General features: G+C 46.2%; 1 protein-coding gene across 1 annotated transcript in view; it reads left to right on the top strand.

Moving 5' to 3' along the window:
* Window positions 1-26,152, top strand: part of LOC137431330 (zinc finger protein 608) — a 1,424,803-nt gene that overhangs the window by 718,658 nt on the left and 679,993 nt on the right. The gene's annotated exons all lie outside the window — the stretch shown is intronic.

Genomic DNA, 26,152 nt, shown 5'->3' with positions numbered 1-26,152 from the left:
GAGCAATTTACTTTGGAAGAATTCCCAGGATGAGTTGATGTCGGTGGCGGTAGAGATGGGAGACTAGTCCAGATGATTGATGGCTGCTTGAAGACCTTGCCAATTGGCCTGAGTGAAATGCCAGACTCGTCGATACTGAGGAGGCTCTCTGGGAAGGAGCCAGAGAGATGTCCACTTTAACAAGCACATGATCAGATGAGCCGATTGGAGCAGAAGAAGAGCAGCAGACATTTGCAGCGAAGTTAGTCATAACCAAGTCTAGAAGAGAAGATGCTCTGTTGACTGAGATCCGGGTCGGGAAATTGACAGATTGTGTCAGTCCCAACGAGTCGCAGAAGTCCTTTGCTGAGGAGCCATGGCTGGTGAGAGAGGTACCCACACCCAGCAAACTGGCATGATGACAATTGAAATCACCACACATGAGGAAGAGAGATTTGGGATGAGTAGATAGAAGTTGGTCCATATTATAAGACAGCGAGATGTAGATGGAGTCATCACTGTTTGGTGGACGGTACAACAAACATATTGTTACGGTACGCGGTTAAGGATGTTATATTTGCCGAGCGGAGGCTCCGCGACCGAACAGTTGTTCCCCGACTAAACCCGATTCACCCAAACGTTGGCCGTATCACGCCACAGATATTCAATGGGGAAAAGACTAAGACGACGAATGCAAAGAGGAAGAAGAAGACGTACAGAAGAGTAACGGGGTTTATTATTATTTACACACAAGCAAAAAGAACAGTCACGGGTATTTACAGCGGACATGAAAAACGCAGGTGACACAGTGAAAATTACTAGCTTATACAGACTTAGTTACTACCCAGGACAGCACGAACAAAACAAACTCACGTACGCAAATGGGGAACTTGCAGGCAGGAATGGCTGGAAAGGATGAGCAGGTGGGATCACAGGGCACAGCGAGCAGGTCCACTCCGGGCGGGAAGCGGGGAGCCGGCAGCTCCTTGTAATCCGCTTTACAGCGCACGCCGGCAGCTCCTGGTATTCGGCTTTACAGCGCACGCCGGCAGGGTCACTCGCTGCCCCGTCAGGGCTTCACGCGGCTGGTTGAAACGGGGCTGGACTTATCTGCCGTATCTTTGCAACTCGTTCGTAAAAGTTCCTCTGCTTTCTCTTGGACCCTTTCTTTGTCGTGTACCTCTCCACGCAGCTCCGGTGCTACTCTGAGCTCTCTCCCGGTGGACTGCCGACCCTCTTACGCACCTGGACTCATCTGCCGTATCTCTGGTGTAGCTTGTTCCAGCGATCGTCGCACTCTTCTGTCCAAACCTTCAGCGCGGGTCTGACACGCCCCTCCTCGGTTTTGGTACCGCCCTCCCCCCCCCCCCCCCGTGCTCTGTTTCGTGACCTTGTATGGTAATCCCACGGGCTTGTTTCCTTATTTGGGCATGGGGCTGAACAGCCCCGCCCTTCATGGCGCGCCCTGGGCTTGCTTCTCCCGGGCGACCCCGCCCCTCCTGTTCAAACAGAGCACGGAGCACATATTCACTATAGCAGCGAAATGAGAGGGCGTGCACCCCACGCTTGTGAACTGCTTTACCCGCAGATGGAGAGTTTGGCTGGGAAATGGAATTATTGAAGGGGAGCTATTCTAAATTGATTCGGTGCAATGGAGTATTATTCTAATGGAAGACAAGGCCTTACTCTAAAACACATAATAAGATATAAGCTACTGAACAAGGGTTTTATCGGGTCCTGCAATGTGGTGTTTCATGGAATAACTACCGGGACGCCCTTTTTACCTTTACACAACTCTGGAGGCAGGAGGGGCCATATTCAACAATGTTCATCACCATTTCCAATATAATACAACACAATCAAAAAAAATGCAATCCTCATATCCGCAACAATATGAACAAAAGGTGGGAGCGAAGGGGAAGCCGTTGCCAGAGGTACTCCTGGGGTGAGGTGGAGAGAGGGCAGTGCATGGAGAGAGAGGAAGAGTTTTTGATGAAGATAGCAACCCCACCTCCAGGACGAGGCTCAGGTCTATCATACCAGAGGAGGGAGTAACCCGGGAGAGATATTAAGGAATCAGAGACATTATGAAGGAGGAAAGTTTCTGTTAAGCAGATCAAGTCTGGTTTGTCAGAAGCAACCTGTATGGAGAGATCAGTCAAGTTTGAGCGAAGGCCCCGGATGTTTGAGGTCCATACCGTTAATGAAGTGGAAGGGGGAGCATCGGATACAGAACAGGGGGGTGGAGGAGAGGGGTAGGGTAAGATGTGGAATAAGAGGAGGAGGAGGTAGGGAGAGCTGTTGATAGTGTGTCAGAGATTTCAGAATAGCTGTGAGAAAGGGAAGGATGAGTCGGACAAAAGGTTTGATGGTGATTGGGTGAGAGAGGGGGAGTATTTGTATTTGGTCTCCACAATTCTTTATTTCACTGTTAATATTACAGAACCTTTGTTTTTGATGCAGAACTTAATATATCCTTTGAAATCAGAAAATAAAAAGAAATGGCATTAACAAAATTACAGTTCACAGTGCTTCCTATAGCCATGGAAGAGCTTCCTCCACCTCTCTACTGGCAGATTGGCCCACTCTTGTGCAAACTGCTCCAGTTCTCCCAGATTTGAAGGGTGCCATCCCAACTGCTGTTTTCAGATCTCCCGACAGGTGTTCAATGGGATTTAGATCTGGTCTCATTGCTGGACACTTAAGAACAGTTCAGCATTTTGTTTTGAACCTTTCCTTGGTAATTACCCTCGCCTGAGGAGAGGGTATTGCATTTGAGTCCGTTTGTCTGTTTGTCCGCAAAGAATAAATATGATGTTCTCTGCAACCGTTGGTCCGATTGACAGGTAATTTTCACCAGAGGTGCAACTCCACCTGTATAATTTTTTAATGCTGACGTCATCGATCACGTGGTTCGGCCGCCATATTTGTTTTAACATAAAAGTCTTAAAAACACTGAAAATACATCCTGGCGAGGGTTTGCAATCTCTGATTGCCCTTTTTTCTTTTTTTAAAGTGTTTGCGATCATTGTCCGGCTGCAAGGTCCATGACCTTCGGCGGAGACCCAGCTTTCTGACACTGGGTTGCCCATTACACTCGAAAATGCCTTGGTAATCTCCTGATTTTATGCTGCCATGCACACATTCAAAGCACCCAGTGCCAGAGGCAGCATAGCAACCCCATATCATCACTGAACCTCCTCCATGTTTGACTGAAGGGAAGGTGTTCTTTTCTTTGAAGGCTTCATTTTGTTTTCTGTAAACATAGAGTTGATGTGCTTTACCAAAAAGCTCTAATTTGGTCTCACCTGTCCACAGGACATTCTTCCAAAAGGATTTAGCTTGTTCTGGAGTATTTTGGCAAACTCCAGTCAGGCTTTCTCAGCAGTGGGGTCCTCCTGAGTCTCCTGGCATAGAACCCGCTTTCATTGAGTTGGAGACGGATGGTGCGAGTTGAAAACGTCGTACTTTGTGTGTGAAAGTCAGCTTGAATCTGTTTGGCAGTTGATCGAGGTGCTGTCTCCACCATTCGAACAATCCTTCATCACATCACACTCTTGTGGCCACGTCCAGGAAGGTTGGCTATAGTGCCATGGGCCTTAAACTTCATGATAAATTTGCGTACGTTGAACACAGTAACATCAAGATCTCTGGAGATGGACTTGTGGCCTTGAGATTGTCCATGCTTGGCTAACATCTTGTGTCTGACCTCAGACAATTATCTGGTTTTCTTTATTTTCCCCCTACTCATGGCGGTACACACATTGACACAAAACAGCAGGATGACTCCTTTTCTCTATTAAAACTGGTTGAATGAGTGATTTTTATATTGCAGGCACCTGCAATTGAACTTGCAATTTTATATTGCAAGTTCAATTCCAAAGTAAAGGAAAATCACCTGCTTGAAATCTAATTATTTCTAACAACTTCTAAAAGATGCCAATAATATTGCCCAGGCCATTTTAGGATTTATGTGTGGAATAAGCTAAGATTTAGTAATTTTTTTCAGCTTTTTCTGTTTTGTTCCACTGTAATCCAAAGAAATACATATGTTGATACCAAAGTATTTTTTAATTTCCAAAACTTTCTGTAAGAAATGGTGCATTATTTGAAAAAAGTGCAAGGGTGCCAATATTTTTGGCCAAGACTGTACGTGTCTTTATGCTGTGTCACAAACCTCTGCACAGTTTCTGCAGGGATTTCTGATTGTATCCAATGAACGTTGTAATTTGAGAAGTATTTGTTTTTGTTTGTGGATTTTTTGTGTTTGCTTGCCTGTGGGTTTGTTTGTTTGTTTGTGGTTGTTTGTCGATTTGTTTGTGGTTGTTTGTATTTGTTTGTTTGTCGATTTGCTTGTTTGTGGATTTGTTTGGTCGTTTGTGGATTTGTTGGTTTGTGGATTTGTTTGTGGTTGTTTATGGATTTGTTTGTGTTTGTTTGTTTGTGGATTTGTTTGTGTTTTTTGTTTGTGGATTTGTTTGTCTTCTATTCTCTCCTGAACTGCTGAATGTAATGAGTTGAAAGCCGGTGGTCATACTTGTGGTGAGGTGGAGAGTTGGGGGGTGGGGTGGGGGGGGGGGGGGTGGTGCATGGGTGGCTTTTAGGGGGTAAAAAAAGTCATAATCCCGGGGATTCAGGGTGGGGGGAGGACCCAAATTCCCTCTATGTAAATTTGTATGGGATAGAGAAGGTATTACAAGTCTTACTAAAATACACCAATTTGGGGGAATTACTCCATCCTTATTGTGAGTTCTTCGCTTCTGTTTATAACGTGTAATGTTGAGTTGATCTGAAGTTAATTCACATGCAATTGCTAAAATATTAACCATTAGGGATCCACGGAAATTTTTTGCGTAATGGGAAACATGACTTCAAGTCCTGAACAACCATCCCGCCCCCCCCCACCAACCCAACTCCAATTCCTCAACCTTTACCATACGTCCAGTTTTCCCGGACATGTCCTCCTTTTTGATCTTTATATATCCATCCAGCCGGGTTTTTTAAATGTCTGGGTGTCGAGTTCCTACAATTTCCTGTCAACCCAAGGTAGTGGCGGCAGTCTCACACACACACACACACACACACACACACACACACACACACACACACACACACACACACACACACACACACACACACACACACACACACACACACACACACACACACGTTTTACTAATATATACAAAAATTCTCACCCCTTCCCCCCACACTCCTGAACCCTCCAATCCCCCGCTTTCTACTGTTCTTTTCCATTTGTTACCTTCTTGTCCCTTCTGTGTTCTGGCTCCTCCATGAGCCTTGACCCTGAATACCAAATCTTTATTTTTCTCCCAACTTGACATTTACACAGATTCACAAATCATGGAAATTTCTCTACAGTTGTTGCACGTGTTGCATTATTTGTGACTCAGTCAAGTGTTATCAAGCAGCAGAAAATTAAGATGACATTGCACTGCTCACAAATTAAATCGTGAGAATAGTCTGTGGATGTCAAATACTTCGGTTTAAATGACATTGGCATCACAACAGTGACTGTTTTCTTGTTTTGTTCCTCGAGTGTGCAGTTTATTGCAGCAATTATCATTATTACTTGAACTTTCTAAAGCCATTAGCTCACTCTGTAAACTGTCACATAGTATTCTGCTGTATGGCATCCAACAATCCCAATCAGAGTAGCATGGGGAAAGGTTGAACAAAAAGGGACACGAGGCATGTAGGGATGCGACACTGCGACAGTGACATGTCAACAGATTGTGTTGAACAATATCTCAAGTGCATTATCAATGCAAAACAAGCGTTACGCCTCGGTCCCCCGTCGGTGAAGTGATGAGTTGACGAAGTGGAAGACGCAAGGCGGCCATCTTGGATTTTGACGTGGCGACCCAATTTTCAATAGCGTTCTCCCTTATGTGTAGATACACCCACACACCAGATTAGAAGTTGGTACTTACCTTATTTTTCAAGATTTTCCGCTCAAGGTTCAGACATACATGGCGGCGGCCATCTTGGATTTTGACGTGGCGACCCAATTTTCAATAGCGTTCTTCCTTATGCCTAGATACACCCACACACCAGATTAGAAGTTGGTACTTCGCTTATTTTTCAAGATATTCTGCTCACAAGGTTCAGACATACATGGCGGTGGCCATCTTGGATTTTGACGTGGGTTGCACCCACACACCAAATTAGAATTCGGTCCTTCGCTTACGCACGGATGGACGGACGGACGCACACACGCACGGACGCACACGAAAACCATAGTCCCCCTTTCGCTCCGCGGTGCGACGGGGGACAATAACATCTGCCATTTCTGTGATCACGTGTTCTGTGATCGCAGTCGTAATTATTTTGCACAATATTTTTTCACCATTTTTCACCTTTCTGAGCACTTGGAATGCTGTTGAAACTTATAGACAGTGGGGCGATGGCTTATTAATGTCTTGGATAAATATTTTCGTAGTCTCCTCATTGACAACAACAACAACATGCATTTTAAGGCCATTTTCCCTGCTAGAGCGGGGGTTAGCCTTGCGGTCCCCATGACAATCTTCTCCATTTTGCCCTATTTTCTGCATCTCCCCTTGTTAACCCCCTTGCCCACATTTCTGCTTCCACCATCTTTAGCCAAGTCTTTCTCGGTCTTCCCCATCCTCTACTTCCTTCTACATTAACTTCCATCACTCTTCTCAACCAGTCACTTTCATCCTTCCTCAATACATGACCAAACCATCTCAACCTGTTCCTCTTCACAGCATCAATCACAGGCAATATTCCCATCATCTTTCGCAATGCATCATTTGTCTTCCTCTCTCTCTCAACGATACTCCGCACATCCATCGAACCATTAGCATTTCCACCCTTTCCAGCCTTCGTTGCTGCTCTACGTTCATTACCCATGTCTCGCTCCCATAAATCATAACACTTCTCACACATGCAGCATACACCTTTCCCTTCAGCTTCAGCGACACTCTCCTCCTCATCAGCACGCCACTCAGTTCCCGAAACTTCTTCCATGCACATCTCACTCGAGCAACCGTTGCCGAGTCTGATCCACCTTCTCCATTCAGCATGTCTCCTAGGTAGCAAAATGTTTTCACACCTTACAGCTTCACGCCGTCTCCAAGATCCAACTCAACATTTCCTCCATCTGCAGCACCCTCTGTGCACACCTTACATTTGAATGTAGCTGCCACACTGGTAAATGACCCTCTCAGACCACTACATTTTTGATGAACCCACTCAGCACACATTGTACATTGAATGGAGTTCACTCCGACACCCTTCCTGCACACAGCACACGGCCACTTCCCAGTTCTTTCCACCTCACCACATGCTTTACCACTTGCCATCACCTTTGTCTTTCCGATATTCACCTTCAGACCTTTTGTCTCCATACATTCCTTCCACTTGTTCATATTTTCCTTCAGTCCATCCATACTTTCCGCAATCAACACCAGATCATCTGCATACAACAACTCCCACGGTAAACCCTCCTTTACGTTCTGAGCCAGCACCTCCATCACAGCTACAAATAGTAGTGGACTTAGTACCGACCCCTGATGCACTCCCACCTTCACCTCAAACTCACCACTGTTCCCGTCCTTCGTCCTTACAGCTGTGCGCGCTCTTTTGTACATTGCCATCACTACTCTGATCAACCATTCCTCCACTCCTAACTTCCTCAATGCCCATGTCTCTTTTTGAGGCAATGTTTTTATGGCCGGATGCCCTTCCTGACGCCAACCCAAGTCAAATTGGTCAAATAATTGGTCAATTGGTCAAGAATTAGTCAAATAACTCCAAGGGCCTCTCACTCACTCACCGCAGGCAGGTTGGTGGTCTTTCCATCTTCTACCGACTCCTCTCTGGCCTTGCCCCCCCAGCTCTCTCTGGGCTCTGTCCCGCAAATATTCCTACAGGTCGCACAAGATCTGCCTGCAACCCTCTTATGGTCAAACTGCCAAAATCAAGACTCTCTGCTCACCTTCACTCCTTCATTCCTCTTTTCTCCCGCCTCTGGAACAAACTCCCTCACTCTCTTCAATCCCACTCCACCCTCCAGGTCTTTAAAACAGCTGTTCACCACCATCTCTTATCTTCCCCCATCCAAAACCTTGATCTTTTCTACCCCCGCTAATTTCACCCCAATTCCACTTTTTTGAAATACCAACTTCTGTCCTGGAAGTCATTGGTGTCCTTGTGTTTTATACTTCTCCCTCCACCCCCCCCCCCTTCCCATGCCTCCTCCCCCCAAGCCCTCTCCCTTCCACACATCTCCCTGCTCTCAAATGTTGTGTTTGTGTGCTTCACCTTCTCTCCCCATCTTGTTTTCCGCTCCCGCTTTTTATATATTTTGTTTGTCTGGTTGATTTGTTTGTGAAGTAAATGTTAGCTCTTTCACGAGCCTCGATTCAGTATACAAAAAAAAAAAAAAAAAAAAAACCCTCTTAGTCGTCTCTTACGACACGCAGGGATACGGTGTACCTATTCTGACCAGGGTACACACTGGGAAACGTTTAAAACATGGAAAATCTGGGGGGGTTGACATTGGAAAATGTCAACCTCATGGAACTCCTCATTGACATTGGAAATAAACTTTATAAATTGAATTGTCAATAGTTACCAAGGAGGAAAATGCATTGTTCCCTATTTTTTTAGTGCACATTAATGATATAATCTATTAATTAGTCAAATTGGCAATTTTTTTTTTTCTTGCACTATTAAAGTATTTACAAAGGGATGTAGTTTATTAGAATGAAAATATAAACATAAATTTAATTATAAACCATAAAATTGCCAATTTGAATGGAAAAATAGTGATTTTGAATGTTCCATTGTTGCCAATTTGATGATTTAGTGCTATTCACATTAAGAAATATAGCTGTGAATGAACTATATCTCGCACTGTGACAAAAATGGGCTCAAAGTTTGTATTTTGTTTTGCTCTTTCTGCTCATGTATGTATGATGTTTATGACTAACAGTTATTTCACCAAACCACTAATACGTGGGGTTCGTCCTGGATGGGTTAACCTAACCAAAGATTATTATAATTTTGTAATGGATAGTTCATGAAAACGCATTCAGATCATTAAACCCAATCAAAAATCTGCACAAAAAATCGACATAACTTGTCTGATCATGTTATTACCAATTTATTTAGTAAAATATTGTTGCGGATATGAGGATTGTGTTTTTTTTTTATTGTGTTGTATTGTATAGTAAATTGTTGTGAAATATTGCTTTATTCTGGACCCTCCTTACTCCAGTTATGTATAAAGGTCAAAGGGCGTCCCATAATTAGGTCATAAACAATCACGTCAGCCAATCATAGATTTCCCCCTGGTTGATAGTTATATCTTTATTATGTGTATTAGGGTAAGGCCTTGTCTTCCATTAAGATGACACTCCATTGCACCAAGTGAAATAAGATAGATTCCCTTCATTCTTCATTCCCATTCCCAAAACCTCCATTTCCCCTTTCGTCATTGCCAAGCCTTGATTGCCAATTACATCCCCTCCAAAACCACCATTGAACATGTGCTCGGGTCAGGGAAGAAGGCCGTGCCCGCCCGTCGTCATCAAGGGCGGAGCCAGAGGGTCGCGCGACCAACCAGGGCCGAGGTGAGCACACCGATAGGCGTGTCCTAAAGGCCGGCGGCTTGATCGCCGGAGGCGCTATAAAAGCGCGCGCGCAAGGTACTGCAGATGGATATCCAGTGAAGCACAAAGCCTGCTATTCGTCGCCTTGCTCGCCAAAGTTGGACCAAAAAAAGGAGTTAACAGCAAGAAGCCTGGAGAAAGCACGCGACGTCCACGCAGCAACACAGCAGCTTCAACAACAGCAGCTTCAATAACCGCAGCTTGGGGCCGCGAAGGAACGGCGGCTGCCAAACGCGCCGATCGTGCTGCAGCATCCTTGGACCTTCCTTTCCCTCCAGCCATCCACCTCCTGCCTTTCCATCCTTTTGTGTATGTGAGTTTGTTCTGTGTGTCTTGTCCCTGGGTTAATTAAGTTTGTATAAGCTAGCGTTGCAGTGTCTAATATCTTCTGTAAATTATTTTCTTATCTTTCCTTCTTCCTTGGTTACTTTGAGCATGTAAATAATAGGAATAAATTTAGTAGTATTGCCAACTTTTTTTGTCTTCTTCTTCTTCACATCCGTGTCGCTTTTGTCTTTTCCATATTGAATATCTGTGGCGCGATCCGGCCAACGTTCGGGAATCGGGTTAGTCGGGGTAACTGTTAGGGCCGCGGGGCCTCCGCTCGGCAAAACCAACATCTTATCCGCGGTCCGTAACAATATACTAGGTGAAATTGCCTTGTCATATATAGAGTAGCATACACTTTATGTTTGTATTATATTCTTTTATACTTGAGCACCTTACTTGCGAACTTACAGGTCCTCTCCATATTCCTCATCATCACCTTCACCATTGTCGGGGTCTTCTGTCTCTTCAATGTCTGTTGGGAGCTGAATGTCTCACATTTCTTGCACTGGCACAGATCTATACATCTCAGTCCAAGAGAGATACAGCATGACTCATCAGCATTTGGAGGTTTACACTTTGATCCCCTACATCTGCAGAATGCAAGTTCTAGAACACTTTCAGGAGCTGGAGCTAGGTCCATCCAGTCAATTGTGAGCTCATTGCCATCCATCTTCCAACCATTGCCTGCAGGAGATGGCAGATCCTGGTGTTGCACCAGGCTTTTCTTGTAGATGCTGGCTTGATAGTTAGCTCTCTGGACGTGCTTTTTGAGGGAGTCCTGGTTTGGGGGCATGTCACTTTCAGTTCTGGTTGCTGTCTTCAACATGAGATATCTCACTTCATTTACTGAAGTAATTTCCTTCTGCCCATTGTTACGTGGTCCTCCCGGTGACTACCTGGTCTCGGTGACCCCCGGACCGTGCGAGGAACTCCGCCAGAAAGATATATTATTTATGCGCTTTCGTAACGCAATCAATATGAATTCCAATCAATAAGACACCCCACACCAAGGATCCGGAACAATCAATAATATATTCCCCGAGCCATCAACAATCCACAACCATCAACAATCAACAATCAACAATTAATAACCAATATTATTCAGATGGCCATCTTATATATGTGTGTCCCCCTTCCCCACTCCCGACCCCTTGGGTACTCACGACCCCTTTGGTCTCTGTCCCTCACAATGTCTCTGGGCCCCTCCTGACCAAGATGATGGTCGGCTTCTCCGCACACGGGCGGTTGAACGAACCCCTGGCTGACGTGCTCCCAAACGTGCACGTCACGTACCGGGAACAACGGCTGCAGCGCACACCTCCTTGCCAAGCAAAGCGGGCAAAGCAACGCGCGGCTTGTCCAGCGCGCGAGGCCCAAGGTGCGACCCGTACGCGTCCTTGTAGACGGTGAGGCGAACTGTGTAGGACGCTTGGTTCCGTGCACGAACCCACGGCAACTTGATGTGTCAAGGGGTAATTCCTTTCGCCAGACGGGTTTTCCAACGCAGCCTCAGACGCTGCTCAATATCGATACCCTCGCCTCGGAGCTTGGCGAGGAGGAAAAAGAAGATCGTCGCTTCTCCAGGACCTCGTGTCTTTCTCCTTCCGTTTCCGGTCTCCTTTTTCCCAGAAGGGCTCCTGACCCTTTAATCACAACAACCTTTAATCGACTACACATTGATAAGCAAAGACCTGAATAGTAATTCACATGAATTCGTAACACCATACAATAGGCATACAAACTCTTCCAGACGACTGACCATCTCTTCAGATATGTCATAAGATGTACCAAGTTCCTTGAATGACTCTATAAGGGTGGGATTCTTCTGTAGTAGTTTAAAGGCTCTTTGTTTCCCCTTTCCATAAAAGGAACTGACTGAATCACAACCGGTGAAACAGTGGAATCCGATGAGAGCTTCCGTCAGTTCATCTCCCAACTCCTGCTGAACAGCACCAACATCAATTGTGCGCACTTTGTCCTCTCTACCAGTATAAAAGTGCAGCGGTGAACTGATTTGATTAGTAAGTCCCAAGGCGATCACAAATACATCTGTATCTGGTCTCCTGATGATAACTGGTGGGCTGTTACTTGTAGCAGCTATGTACTTGGCGTGTAATAGCATGCGAGTATCTGCTTCCTCGTGATCACAGGATAATTCCTCTATTGCTTCAAACTTGACAGTTCCGTCTGTGTCTGTACAAATTGAATGACATTTGTCTTCATGGGCTACAACCAAGTGAATTCCTTTGAGCTGGTCCGCCTTGCATCTCTTCCATTCTGCCACAAGGAATTTCACCAGCTGATGCTTGTTGTGGCCGTTTGCGAGGAATTTTTTCCATTGCCTAGGAATTTTTTGTTCTGGTTTTGCGATCTTTATTTTTTGTGATCCACTGGCAGCTCTTCTTTTGCGCTCTGCATTTTTAATGCTGACTTCAGGGTAGGTGTTCTTCAGGGTAACTGTAACTTCAGGGTAGTTACAAAGTTAGAAAGTGCATACACTGAGATTTGTTCAAGAAGCTGATGTTGACCAGTTGCTTCAGTATTTTAACAGCAAGCTGCCCAAAGGTCTGTGGCATATTCTTCTGGTTTAGTTGTTGAAGAAGCACCATGCCATCCACAATCCAAACACCACATTTTGGAGGCCCCAGTGGTATCTCACCAGTTTCTGGCACTTTTACCTCTTCTAACCTATGAAGGAGCTTTGCCTTGTTGGTTTTGACCAAGCAACCATCACTTTTTGCGATTGGAAGAGGCAAAGGCCCAAGTGAGTAGGTCATCATGTTTTGGAGGTTCACACACCTCACCTTGCCAATGATCACAAGTCTGGCAAAAAGGTCCCTGTCACTCTTCAAGGCAACCTCTTTCCCTCTCACACTTGAGACCACTGTCTTTGACATCTCAGTGAAAGTTTTGAGCTTTGCTTTTGGTAGAGTGTCCTGGATAGATTTCTCCTCGTTCTGGGGCCTTTTTTTTTTTTTTTTTTTTTTTTTTTTTTTGTATGCAAGATCGAGGCTCGTGAAAGAGCGAACATTAATCACACAGAAAGACAAACCGACACATAAAACATATAACATCGGGAGCGGTAGACAAGATGGGGAGAGAGGGGGAAGGACACAAACACAACATTTGAGAGCAGGGACCGAGAGACATGGAGACATCGAGAGATCTGAGAGAAGGCGAGGGCTTTGGGGGGGGGGGGGGGCATGGGAAGGGGGCGGTGGGAGAGGTATAAAACATATGGACACTGCCAGGACTTCCAGGAAAGAAGTTGGAATTTCAAACAAGGTGGATCTGGGGTGAATTAGCGGGGGTAGAAAAGATCAAGGTTTTGGATGGGGGAAAATAAGAGATGGTGGTGAACAGCTGTTTTAAAGACCTGGAGGGAGGAGTGGGATTGAATGGAGTGAGGGAGTTTGTTCCAGAGGCGGGAGAAAAGAGGAATGAAAGAGTGAAGGTGAGCAGAGAGCCGAGATTTCGGCAGTTTAACCATCAGAGGGTTGCTGGCAGATCTTGTGCGACCTGTAGGAATATTTGGGGGACAGAGCACAGAGAGCTGGGGGTGCAAGGCCGGAGAGGAGTCGGTAGAAGACAGAAAGACCACCTACCTGCCTACGATGAGTGAGTGAAAGGCCCTCAGAGATAGCTTCATCGCGGGAGATTCCAATAATTCTGAAAGCTTTGGTTTCAACAGCGTGAAGCCGAGCTAGGTGTGAGGCAGGAGCACCGGCCCATAGGGGAGAACAGTATTCCATTGAGCTGCGGATGAAAGCCTTGTATGTGGTGAGGAGCTCAGGTGTGCCGAGGAAGGACTTCGCACGACGGAGGATGCCCAGTCGGCGACTGGCTTTGGAGGCCAGCTTGGAAATGTGGTTTTCCCAAGAAAGATCATGGCAGATAGTGAGACCCAAAAGCTTCAGCGACAGAACTTCTTGGAGAGGATTGTTGAGAAAGTAGATGGGAGGGTTGTCCAGTCGATCTTTTCGGAGAGACATAGTAAGAGTGTGAGATTTGTCAGGATTGAAAGACATGTTCCACTTGTTTGACCAGTCTGTGATTTTGTCCAAGTCTTCAGAGAGTGAGGAGGCTGCAGACTGCCGATCTGAGGGAAGAGGAATGGAGCGGCAGAGAGTGGAGTCATCAGCAAAGAGATAGAGAGGATTTTCAAGAGAGTCAGAGAGATCATTGATGAAGACCAGAAAAAGCACGGGGCCCAGAACACTGCCTTGGGGAACTCCAGCCTGAACAGGAAGAGGAGATGAGAGAAACCCATTCAGGGCCACACGTTGACGACGACTAGAGAGGAAGTCCGCCAGCCATGCGTGGAGATTTCCATGGATACCAAAGGAGGAGAGTTTGGTGAGCAGAGCTGGGTGCCAGACCGTGTCGAAGGCACGTGATATGTCGAGGGAGACGGCTCTAATTTCCTGTTTGGCATTGAGGACCTCCATCCATTGTTGAGACAGCAGAAGCAGCATGTCCAGAGTAGAGTGACCTGGTCTGAAACCAAATTGATGATCAGAGATCAAGCCATTGGAGAAGAGGAAAGATTTCATATCCGAAGCAATGATGGATTCCATGACTTTGCTGATAATTGGGAGAAGGCTGATTGGTCTGTAGTTGCTAGGATCTGTTTTTGCACCTTTTTTGTGCAAAGCGGTGATGTTGGCTGATTTCCAAGCAGATGGCAGTTGACCTTGAGCAAAAGAGAGGGTGAAGAGAACAGAGAGAGGGTGAGATAGAGCGGCAGAGCAGGATTTTAGGACCCGTGGGCTGATGCCGTCGGGTCCAGTTGCAGAATCAGAGTCGAGGGTTGACAAACTTTTCCACCTTGTCAGGAGGAAAGGACACGGAGTCCAGGAGCAGCAGGGTACGACTGGGTATGGTGGGTACAGAGAGGGATGGGTTTGGGACACGAGATTTAGAGGCAAACACAGAGTTGAGGCATTCATCTTTTTCACGTGCGGAGTCCGCTGTGTAGCCGTTTGAGGTAAGGGAGGGGATGGAGGGGGAACAAACACCAGAAACGGATTTGACCAGACGCCACCAGGATTTGGAAGAGGGAGACAGATAAGAGAGTTCGGTCTTGAGAATGGAGAGATATTGTTTCCTGGCTCTCCTGAGGGTGGACACACACTTGTTTCGGGCTTTGTGAAAGGAAATGAGATTTCCTTCCGTTGGATTTGCTTTCCAGGAGACGAAGGCAAGTTGTTTCTGGGCAACAGCCTCACCACAAGATTCTGTGTACCATGGACGGGAGGAAGGGTATGACAACTGAAGACGAGATGGGATAAATCTGTGCATGAGAGAGAGCAATTTACTTTGGAAGAATTCCCAGGATGAGTTGATGTCAGAGGTGGTAGAGATGGGAGACCAGTCCAGATGATTGATGGCTGCTTGAAGTGATGACCGTGCCAGTTGGCCTGAGTGAAATGCCAGACTCGTCGACGCTGAGCAGGCTCCCTGAGGATGGTCAGAGAGATGTCCACTTTAACAAGGACATGATCAGATGATCCGATTGGAGCAGAAGAAGAGCAGCAGACATTTTCAGGGAAGTTAGTCATAACCAAGTCCAGAAGAGAAGATGTTCCGTTGACTGAGATCCGGGTCGGGAAATTGACAGATTGTGTCAGTCGCAGAAGTCCTTTGCTGAGGAGCCATGGCTGGTGAGAGAGGTACCCACACCCAGCCAACTGGCATGATGACAGTTGAAATCACCACATATGAGGAAGAGAGAGTTGGGATGAGTAGATAGAAGTTGGTCCATATTATCAGACAGCGAGATGTAGATGGAGTCATCACTGTTTGGTGGACGGTACAACACACATATGAACAAGAGGTGGGAGCGAAGGGGAAGCCGTAGCCAGAGGTATTCCTGGGGGTGAGGTGGAGAGAGTGCAGTGCAGGGCGAGTGAGGAAGAGTTTTTGATAAAGATAGCAACCCCGCCTCCAGGACGAGGCTCAGGTCTATCATACCGGAGGAGGGAGTAGCCCGGGAGAGATACTAAGGAATCAGAGACATCATAAAGGAGGAAAGTTTCTGTTAAGTAGATCACGTCTGGTTTGACAGAAGCAACCTGTATGGAGAGATCAGTTAAGTTTGAACGAAGGCCCTGGATGTTTGAGGTCCATACCGTTAATGAAGAGGAAGGGGGAGCATCAGATACAGAACAGGGGGAAGGAGGGGTAGGGTAAGATGTGGAAGAGGTAGGGAGAGCTGTTGAAGGTGTGTCAGAGATTTCAGAATAGCTCAGAGAAAGGGAAGGATGGGGCGGACAAAAGGTTTGATGGTGATTGGGTGAGGCACAATGAGGTGTTATTTGAGGAGGGGGAAGAGCGAGGCAGAAGGTTGGGGAAGATGTAGGTGAGAGTTGGAAGGGGGAAGAAGCAGGGAGGACGCTTTGAGGAGGGGGAGTGAGGGGGGAAATTGAGAAGCAATGAGGGTGGGGAGATTTGAAGGGGAGGGGCGAGGGGGGAGTTTGGGAGGGAAGGGACAAGGGGAGGGATTTGAAAGGGATGGGATATGGGGGAGATTTGGAGGGGAGGGGAGAGGGAGGAGTCTAGGAGGGGAGGGGCGTCTTGGCGGGGAGGGGTGAGGGGGTAGTTTAGGAGGGAGGGGGCAAGGGGGGAGATTTGAAAGGGATGGGTGATGGGGAAGATTTGGAGGGGAGGGGTGATGGGGAAGATTTGGAGGGGAGGGGTTATGGGGAAGATTTGGAGGGGAGGGGTGAGATTGGATTTTAGAAAGTGTACGATTTATGGGAAACGAACATTTATTGCAAAATGAGTTTCTTGTGACCTTCGAGTTAAAAATACGTTTAAGGACGCTGGATGGAAGATGGAGTGCAGGAGAGTTTAGGGAATGTAGAAAAAAGGCACTATAGGAGATGGATATTTTTTTTGGGATGAATTAATTTGGTGAGCAATTTGAAAGCAGCCTTTTAAAGAAGAAGAAAAAGGTGTTATAATATATGATGGAATACATAACTTGAGGGGAAAGTGTAAACATTGAAGGTTAATAACAGTGAAAACTATCTGGGGAAATGGGGGAGAAACACGTGGTCGAAGAACGAACGAATGAATAAGAATGAATAAACGAATGAGAACAGAGAAGGAAATGTATTTATTTATTTTATATATATATATATATTTTTTTGAGTTGAGATTTACACAAGGAAGTAGGCTATGGGTGAAAAGACTGGGAATACAGAGAACGAAAGTTATTGGATCACAAACGACGGACCGCTGAGAGAAAAACAAAGCCTCAAGGTTGTACAGTGTACACTGTACAAGGCCTCAAGACACGACACGAATTAACACGATTTTCAATACAGGTATGAAAGATTTGCACTGAAAAATCTTCGTCGGGACACAATATACGTACAACACCATAAATAAATACAGTTTTAACGAAAATACAAATGGGAACAATCACTTAACTTCGATTTCAAATCGTTCGCGACACGGCAAAGGCCTTGCTCGCGACGCGGCAAACAGACGATCAATTTATGAAAGATAAACACCGAGAAACAACCAAAGTTGCACACAATAACTTCACACACCGAAAGATAAATACAGTTTCGACAAAATACAATTGTGAACAGACTTAACTTCGAAAAACGTGGAGACCGTGTGGAGCTTCGAAAATCCCTGCCACCGTCTCCGAGACTCTCGCGAGACCATCCAAGGCAGCATCTCCCTTTTCTTCGGTCATCAGGAGATCATTTGACACTTCAGGTAATGCCACAACACCGGACGTGAGATGTACTACTTCACTTGATGCCATTTCCGACTCTTCAAATGGGTTAGTTAGATTTGAAGTTGTCTCGATGATGCGGTTCACATCTTCCTCATCTCGCGTCATGCGACTCACTGTCAGATCCTTTCTCATAAGTCATAACTGCTCGTTGACTTTTGCCAGCCATTTCCTCACATTGTCTTGTTATGGTGGCACGTTCATGGTGACCAGTTGTCCATCTATTGACAGCTCCTTTGTTCACCATGAACCCTCTAATGCCACCGTGCGTTTTTGAGTCCTTGTTCACAGTTTGTTCGATTGTTTGATCACAGGGAACATCAGCAAAGCTATATGTGTCCTGTCTTTGGACTGCAAAATTCCCACTCATAAACTGGTCATGGATGGATGGGTGAGAGTTGGGAAGGTTCTGCATTTCCATCCAGTACACAGGGAGGTATCTGGCATAGTTGTGGCGATTGTAGGAGAACAACCATGGCATCATTAATCTTACTGTGGACAGATGTAATGACCAGTTTCCTTCTCTGGAACTTCTGATGAATTGAAGAAGTATCTTCACCATCTCCACATACGAACACCAAAATGCAAATGTTGCATTTGTCTTCTTCTTGTCTTCAATGAAGTTTCTGTATGCCTCTTCCATGGAGCGGAAAGCAGCACCATTTATTACTTCTGTATAGCCTTGCATTGGAAATGCTTCTTGTAGCTTCATGATAATCTCTTCATAAGTATCAGCGACTTCTTGCGACTGGGACTGGACAAAGGTTTGCCATCGTAGACGATGAAGTGCCTCTACCATAAGTTTGTGGCAACGCAAACTTCTATTATAATGTCTTCCGTTCATCTATCTTAGATTTATCGGTGAATTTCTGATAGCATCGCCGATGGAATCGAGCATTATGAGGCTTCGGATCACTCGTAGTCATAGCTGTCGCACTCGTACTGGGTAGATCTAATTGCACACATTCCGAGCTACTGCCAATGGAACTTATGAAATCGGTGGCGATTTTGGCCTTTTCTCTGTCAGAACTCTTCCAAACCTGAGCACATTCCAATGCTCTGGACCATGTTGTATCAGTAAATGGTTTCAGAAAGGCCTCATTTACTGAAGAAAAGTGAATAAAACATCAATTTTCATCAGCTACCATGGCTTCTGCGGAAGTGGCGTTGTCCGCCATTTTGTTAAGTATTCTTCAGTCGCGGACGAGGATGCTATAACTGCCTTGTGATTGGTTTATTTCGTCGATGCAGGGTTATTTATAGCCGATTTTAAAAGATATTCTGAGACCAAATTAAGCTTTTATTTTATTCATTTTCAAGAAGAGACGGGATGTTTATTGAGAGAACAAAACGATTTTGTGATTATTATATTTTTTCATACATTTTAGAGAGGTTTTTGGCCTCTGCCAATGAGGGGACTACGAAATAACATTTAAAATGGGCTTGCCCCACAGTCTATTAAGCTTATGGACATTATTCTGAAGTGCAAATATTGTTGTAAGTCTTCTATTTGATAGAGATGTCAGACAATCAAATGACATAAAGGAAATGGCAGACTATTTGAAAAAATCGAATGACGATTCACGGTGCAAGACGAGTAGATTGCATTTTTATGCTTCCGTTACAAAGTCGCATTTTGTTTTTCAGGTTGTTTTCAGATTTCAAGTTGTCCGTCCGTCCGTCCGTCTGTCCATGATAGGTTTTCGTTACTGTGATAACTTGAGAACGGCTGAAGGGAGCTTAGTCAAACCTGGTGCTTGTTACCACTCTTAGTCAAAGGTCATGTTCGGTAACAATCCTGTTACCACGATAACTTGTAAACCAGTGATGGGATGCTGACCAAATTTGGTACATTTACTCACTCCCAGGTACGCACTGATGAACCTCTGAAAGTTTGACGAGGATCTGTTCAGCCATCTCTGTGAAAAATGGCGATAAACACACAGACACACAGGCAGACCAACAGCTCTCTTATATAGTAGACTAGCAGAAGTACCCGGCATTGCCGGGCGAGGGGAGGGGAGAAGAGGGGAAGGGGAGGGGAACGGAACGGGGGGGGAGGTGGAGAAGAGGGGGAGAGGTGGAGAAGAGGGGGGATGGGGAGGGTGAGGGATGGGAGGGGGAGGGGGTGGGAGGGGAGGGTGAGGGATCGGAGGATGAGAGATCGGAGGGTGAGGGATGGGAGGGTGAGAGGGGGGAGGGGGCGGGGGAAGGGGGGGGAGGGTGAGGGATGGGAGGGGGGGGAGGGGGCCATTTTTAATAGGAATACATGGCCGTGTAGATGGGAAATAGTTTGTTTGAAATAAATCACAAATATCAGATGAAAGTTTTTAAAATTTAGAACTATTCTCACTCAGAGTTAAGCAGCACCGCAACATTACGTGGTTGCTTCAGCGTTTTCTGTGCCGTTTGAGTCGTTTTTGGCGCTGTTCTTCTGTCTCCTGCTGTCTGGCAGAGAAGATGAGACAGAGGCGTTTAGACGTGCCTCTGTCTCATCTTCTGTCTCTCGCTGTCTGGCCCTCGCTACACTTTGTTGATTGGCATTCAGACGTGCCTCTGTCTCATCTTCTGTCTCTCGCTGTCTGAATCTAGAGACACGTTCTTGATTGGCTTGTCGATGGTGAAAAGTACCTTCATCGGCTTCATGGAGTCTCCGATCAGCGATTTTCCTTGCTCGGGAGGTTGAACGTGACAAATTTCTTTTCTTCGGTGCCATTGCCTTTATCACAGTCACTCACTCGTAGACAAATTCAAAATACCAAATTTAAAATACTCGTAGACAAAATACCACGTTTACACGTGGTAAGAAATGACGCAAACGCACGATTGCAACTCTGCGTCCTGTCGTGGGCGTGGCCAACGTGGCCTCATGCTCCTGGGTGATTGGCTAACTCAAGCGAGCCATTATGCGCTAGGTTATGGCAAAAAATATGGATCTGAAGATGAAAGGGAAAAAAACCTATGTGGTGTGAATGGCAATGTTCGTCGCTTAAATGTGAAAAAAGGCAATCGCTTTTCGCTCTGAATTACGTGCGAACGCGTAACTGAGTTAATGGCGGCAAGGAACATCACGTGATCGCTCTGAGCGAATCAGCGCGCTGCTCTGCGACAGGTCAGATTCCGTGCATAATATTCCTCGCTGAAATGCGCTGAGGTAAAAATATGGTTAAAAAATATTATGAAATAAATTTTTAGGTCGGCCATGTTCGTCCCAGGCTCAATGGCCATGTCTGTGACAAATATCAAGTACGTGAGCCTCTCCGTTTAGGAGTCTATCGGTAACATTACACACACACACACACACACACACACACACACACACACACACACACAAATTGTGTTTTATATATACTAGGGCATGCCCGTACTATATATAAGCTAGGACGTGCCCGTACGTGGGTGCCCGTTCCTTGCCAAAAAAAAAAAAAAAAATTTGTGTAGGGGTGTGTGTGTGTAAACATCCTAGGGCGTGCCCGTACGTGGGTGCAAAAAAACATGCGTGCAAACAACAACAACAAAAAAAAACTTTGAAACCACGTGGCAGTAACGACCACAGAACCCCCCCCCCCCCCCTCTATTTACATGAATGGTTTGGTCCATTCGCAACGACCACAGAACCCCCCCCCCCCCCCCCTCTATTTACATGCAATGGTTTGGTCCATTCGCAACGCCAAAGCGAACGGCGAACGGCTAAATCGCCATAGCTCGGTAAGTACTTGTCCGATTAATTTCAAACCTTGAAAAGGCACATCCTCGGGTCCCCAGCAATATACCTGGCAAGTTGCAAGTATATCGGACCCGTGGTTGTCGAGAAACAGCGGTCACAGACAAACAAACGTACAAACGTACAAACAAACAAACACAGAGATTACTGGAATTATAGATAGATAGATGATGTAAAGATGAACTGATTAGATTTTGGGGTCAAGAGGTCAAAGTCCGTTATAGGTCTATAACTTGAGAATGGCTGAAGTTATCTAATTCAAACTTGGTGCAGGTATGTATAATGATGTAAAGATTAACTTATTAGAATTTGAGGTCAAAGGTTAAAGTCTGTTATAGCTCTATAACTTGAGAACGGCTGAAGTGATCTAATTCAAACTTGGTACAGGTATGTATAATGATGTAAAGATGAACTGATTAGAATTTGGGGTCCTGAGGTCAAAGGTCAGAGGTCATGTCAGGTAAAAATGTGATAACTTGTGAACAGCTGAAGGGATTTAAATTAAAACTTGGTGCAGGTATGTACGAGTATTATGATGTAAACATGAACTGATTAAATTTTGGGGCCAATAGGTCAAAGATCAAAGTCTGTTATAGCTCTATAACTTGAGAACGGCTGAAGTGATCCAATTCAAACTTAGTACAGGTATGTATAATGATGTAAAGGTTAACTGATTAGAATTTGGGGCCAAGAGGTCAAAGTCTTTAATATGTCAATAACTTGAGTACGGCTGAAGTGATCTTATTCAAACTTGGTACAGGTATGTATAATGAGGTAAAAATTAACTGATTATATTTTGAGGTCAAAGGTCAAAGTCTGTAATATGTCAATAACTTGAGAACGGCTGAAATGATCTTATTCAAACTTGGTACAGGTATGTATAATGATGTAAAGATTAACTGATTCGATGTTGGGGTCCCGAGGTCAAAGGTCATAGGCCATGACAGGTAAAAATGTGATAACATGAGAACAGCTGAATGTATTTAAAGCAAACTTGGTACAAGTATTTTAATGATGTAATAATGTGGGCAGAGGCATGTTGGTCAACGTCGTGACGTCGAAGTGTGTCGTTCTAGTTACTTCTGGTTTAACAATTTAACATCATTTTGTAACATAAACAAAATTGGTTGTCATGGATGAAGTTTGCAAAATATTGTCATTATGGTTTGACACACACCCACACAATAGGCACAATTGTTTTGATGTATATCTCCATTGTTGGAAATATTGTTACATGGAAGATGGGAAGGTTGCATTCCTCTACTCTCATCTCTCTTTGTTTGGGCACCTCCTCCACATCACATTTGCTTCGTAGTTGTGCAGAGCAGGAAGACTGCTGGAAACAGGGACGCCTCCTCTTAATCTGTTGCATCGACCTCGACGACCTCATCACCATCCACAAGCCCTGTGGAACACCAACCTGCACGGGCCACATTTGACCCAAAACCACCTCGTGCCTTCCTCAAGCTCTCACTCTTTCCCCATTGTTTTGCGATTACCGGTATTGGTATTTGATGCCATAGTGGTTTATTAATTTCATTGCACATAAATACGCGTTCCTCCCTACTTATTTGTCCTTTGAGTGTTTGGTCTGTCCCATTTATTTATTACAGTGCATTATATACCCTTATCCGGTAAGGGTATAAGGGTATATAATATATATAATTAATTATATACCCTTATAAGGGTATATAATATGAATTCATTCATTCATATTATATACCCTTATCCCTGTATTATTTTTGTAATAAACCTATTTTAATTATTAGACATTTTCACGCATTTTGCCTTCCACTGCTGAGTTCGGGTTCCTTTGGGAGATCCTTCAGGAATCTCAGTGTAAGATTGAATGCAGTAAACTATAAAAACATTTCAGAATTTGTGAGCGTCTTATACCTCTGGAACAGAGATGGTCCTTGTTGTGGAAATCATTCAAGTCCACAACTTTAGTCCATCTGTTGGTTTAATTCCATTAAGACCTTTGACATCATTCTGCAAATACAGGGATGCAATAGAAATAAGGTTTGGCTTCACATAGGTCAATCCACAATATAGTTCAATGAAAGCAAGCGTAATATTCTATGCGGTACGTACCGTTAACGAGTCTACTAGTCAATGTAACATGTCACAGGAGAAGTTCCTAGAGCAGCGGCCGCATCGGGTCTTATAGCCGCACCCCCCTAGCGGCGTCAGCGAGCATCACCTGGGTTCAGCATTAATACGATTTCACTACATTCTCCCCACCGTTAGAATTACACTGCCGTGCGGCTAGAAGCGAGCGAGGCGTCAGCATTAACAGGGTGCGGAATTATGGTATTGGTTGGCCCAACCGTACCGGTCCGGGCGGCGAATCTCCCTGCCAGCACGTGTCCGAAATTCCCTGGGTACGGCATCACGTAACCTAGAGACCCCGGCGTCGGAGTAGCTGCCGGAGTCAGGTGACGAAGGGGGTACCGCCAAGCCTTCAGGCAAGGGTGGCTGTGGCGAAGGGAGGGTCGGCAGATGTTCAGTGACGGAAGTGTCGGAAGAGTCCATCGTCTCATAGATTGGCTCGTCCGATTCCTTATAAGGGTCGGTGACCCCGCATGGGGCAAGATGGCGTACGGAGACAGTGGACTCACGCCCATCTGCCGTCATCACACGTGCATGCTCGGGATTAGCCTGGAGTACCTGCACTTTGTCCACTAAGGGGTCGTACTTGCTCGTGCGGACCGCCCGTTTGAGATAGGCCGGCCCGGGCTCAGCGAGCCAACTGGGTGAAGACCGGATACACCCCGAGCTCCTCGGGTGGTGGAAAAGTCTCTCGTGGGGAGTCTGGTTGGTGGCCGTACATAGGAGAGCCCTAATCGAGTTCAGCGCCGCAGGTAGCGACCAAGCCCATTTATCGAGGCCCCGGCCGAGGGTCCGGAGGTTGAGCACGACGGCCCTCCATATAATCCCGTTGAAGCGTTCGATCTGCCCATTCGCTTGGGGTCTGTACGGCGTGGTATAACTAGAAGCGACGTTATTTTGGAGCAAGTGGCCTCGCACTTCCTGAGACAAAAAGACCGCACCCCGATCTGTATGCACGTAGGCCGGGTACCCAAACATAGAGAACAAATTCTGCAGGCATCGCATTACCGTGGTAGCCGTCATATCCACGCACGTATAAGCAAAAGGAAATCGCGAGTACTCATCGACGATAGTGAGCAGATAGCGAGAGTTACTCGACACCGGCAACGGGCCCTTGAAATCCATCGCCAATCTTTCCCACGGCCTCGTAGCCCTAACCAGTGTCCCCAGGGGAGGGTTATAGAAACGTGGTTTGATTTCTGCGCATATAGTGCAGTCGCGACAGATACGGCGGATATCATCAATCGAGTAAGGCAGATTACCACCGCACAAAATTAGCGAAACGCGTCACGCCCGGATGCCCTGCAGTGTCGTGCAAAACGCGTAGGCCCTCCAGAGTGATGATACCCACGCACGTAACCGGTCTCGATAAGGCGTCGGCGACCTGGTTATCCTTCCCCGGGTGGTATTCGGTAGTGTAGCAGAAGTCGGCAAGCTCTATACGCCAGCGAGTGATTTTCTCATTCTTAATGCGCTGGGCGTGTAAGGTGTCGTACATGAACGCAACACTTTGTTGGTCCGTGATAATTTGGAAGCACAGCCCGAGTAAGTACGGGTGCCATCGCCGAATCGACTCGACGATCGCGTACGCTTCCTTTTCGACAGATGAATGTCGCCGCTCAGCGGAGGTAAGAGTCTGTGAAAAGAAAGCCACCGGGCGCCCTCCTTGGGAGAGGGTCGCCGCTATGGCATGATCCGAGGCATCACTTTCTAGGACGAAAGATCCGCTCTCGTCGATCGTCGCCACAGCGCGGCACTGGCGATGTCGGCCTTAAGGCCCTCAAAGGCCGCTAAAGCGGCCGGACGCAGAGGGAATGTGTCGCAGGCCACAAGGGGGCGAAGTTTCGTGGAGAAATTTTGGACCCACTTAGAGTAATGGGCGAATAGCCCGAGAGCGCGCTTCAGGGACGCCCGATCGCTGGGAGGGGCCATGTCGAGCACAGGTCGCAGACGCTCCTTATCCGGAGCGACAGAGCCATGGGTCACAGTGCACCCCAGAAGATCTATCCTGCGTAGGGAGTATTGACACTTAGCCTCGTTCATGGTTAAGCGATACCTCTGCGCGACCTCGAGGAAGCGCTTCAGATTAGCATCATGGCACCCTTGGTCATACCCACAAACCGTAAGATTGTCTAGATAGACGAAAACATCGGTCAAGTTCTCCCTCGCAATGAGGTCATCCATGGCCCTCTGGAAACAGGACACCGTTCGTCACCCCAAAAGGCAATCGAGTAAACTGGTACAACCGTTGCCCCGACTCAAAATCGGTATAGATACGATCTGCCCTAGAGATAGGGATCTGATGATACGCACTACGGAGATCGAGAGTGCTGTAGACCGAGTATTGGGCCACCTGTCGCACCAGCGTGTCCATCCCCGGAAGGGGGTAGGCATCCAGCTGTGTAAAACGGTTAATTGTTTGGGAATAGTCGATTACCATGCGTCTGCGGTGTGTTTCGCTTCGCACCACTAAGACCTGGGCCCGCCACGGCGACCGGCTGGGTTCTATGATGCCGTCTTTCAAGAGCTGAGCTGTCTCTCCCGCAATGAATTGCATGTCAGCTCGAGAGTAGCGCCGTGGTTTTACCG

Source organism: Myxine glutinosa, chromosome 7 (assembly GCF_964187855.1).
Source record: "Myxine glutinosa chromosome 7, kmMyxGlut1.1, whole genome shotgun sequence".
NCBI classification, from domain to species: Eukaryota; Metazoa; Chordata; class Myxini; order Myxiniformes; family Myxinidae; genus Myxine; species Myxine glutinosa.
The sequence above is the reverse complement of the archived record's forward strand: the minus strand, read 5'-3'. Positions and strand labels throughout refer to the sequence as shown.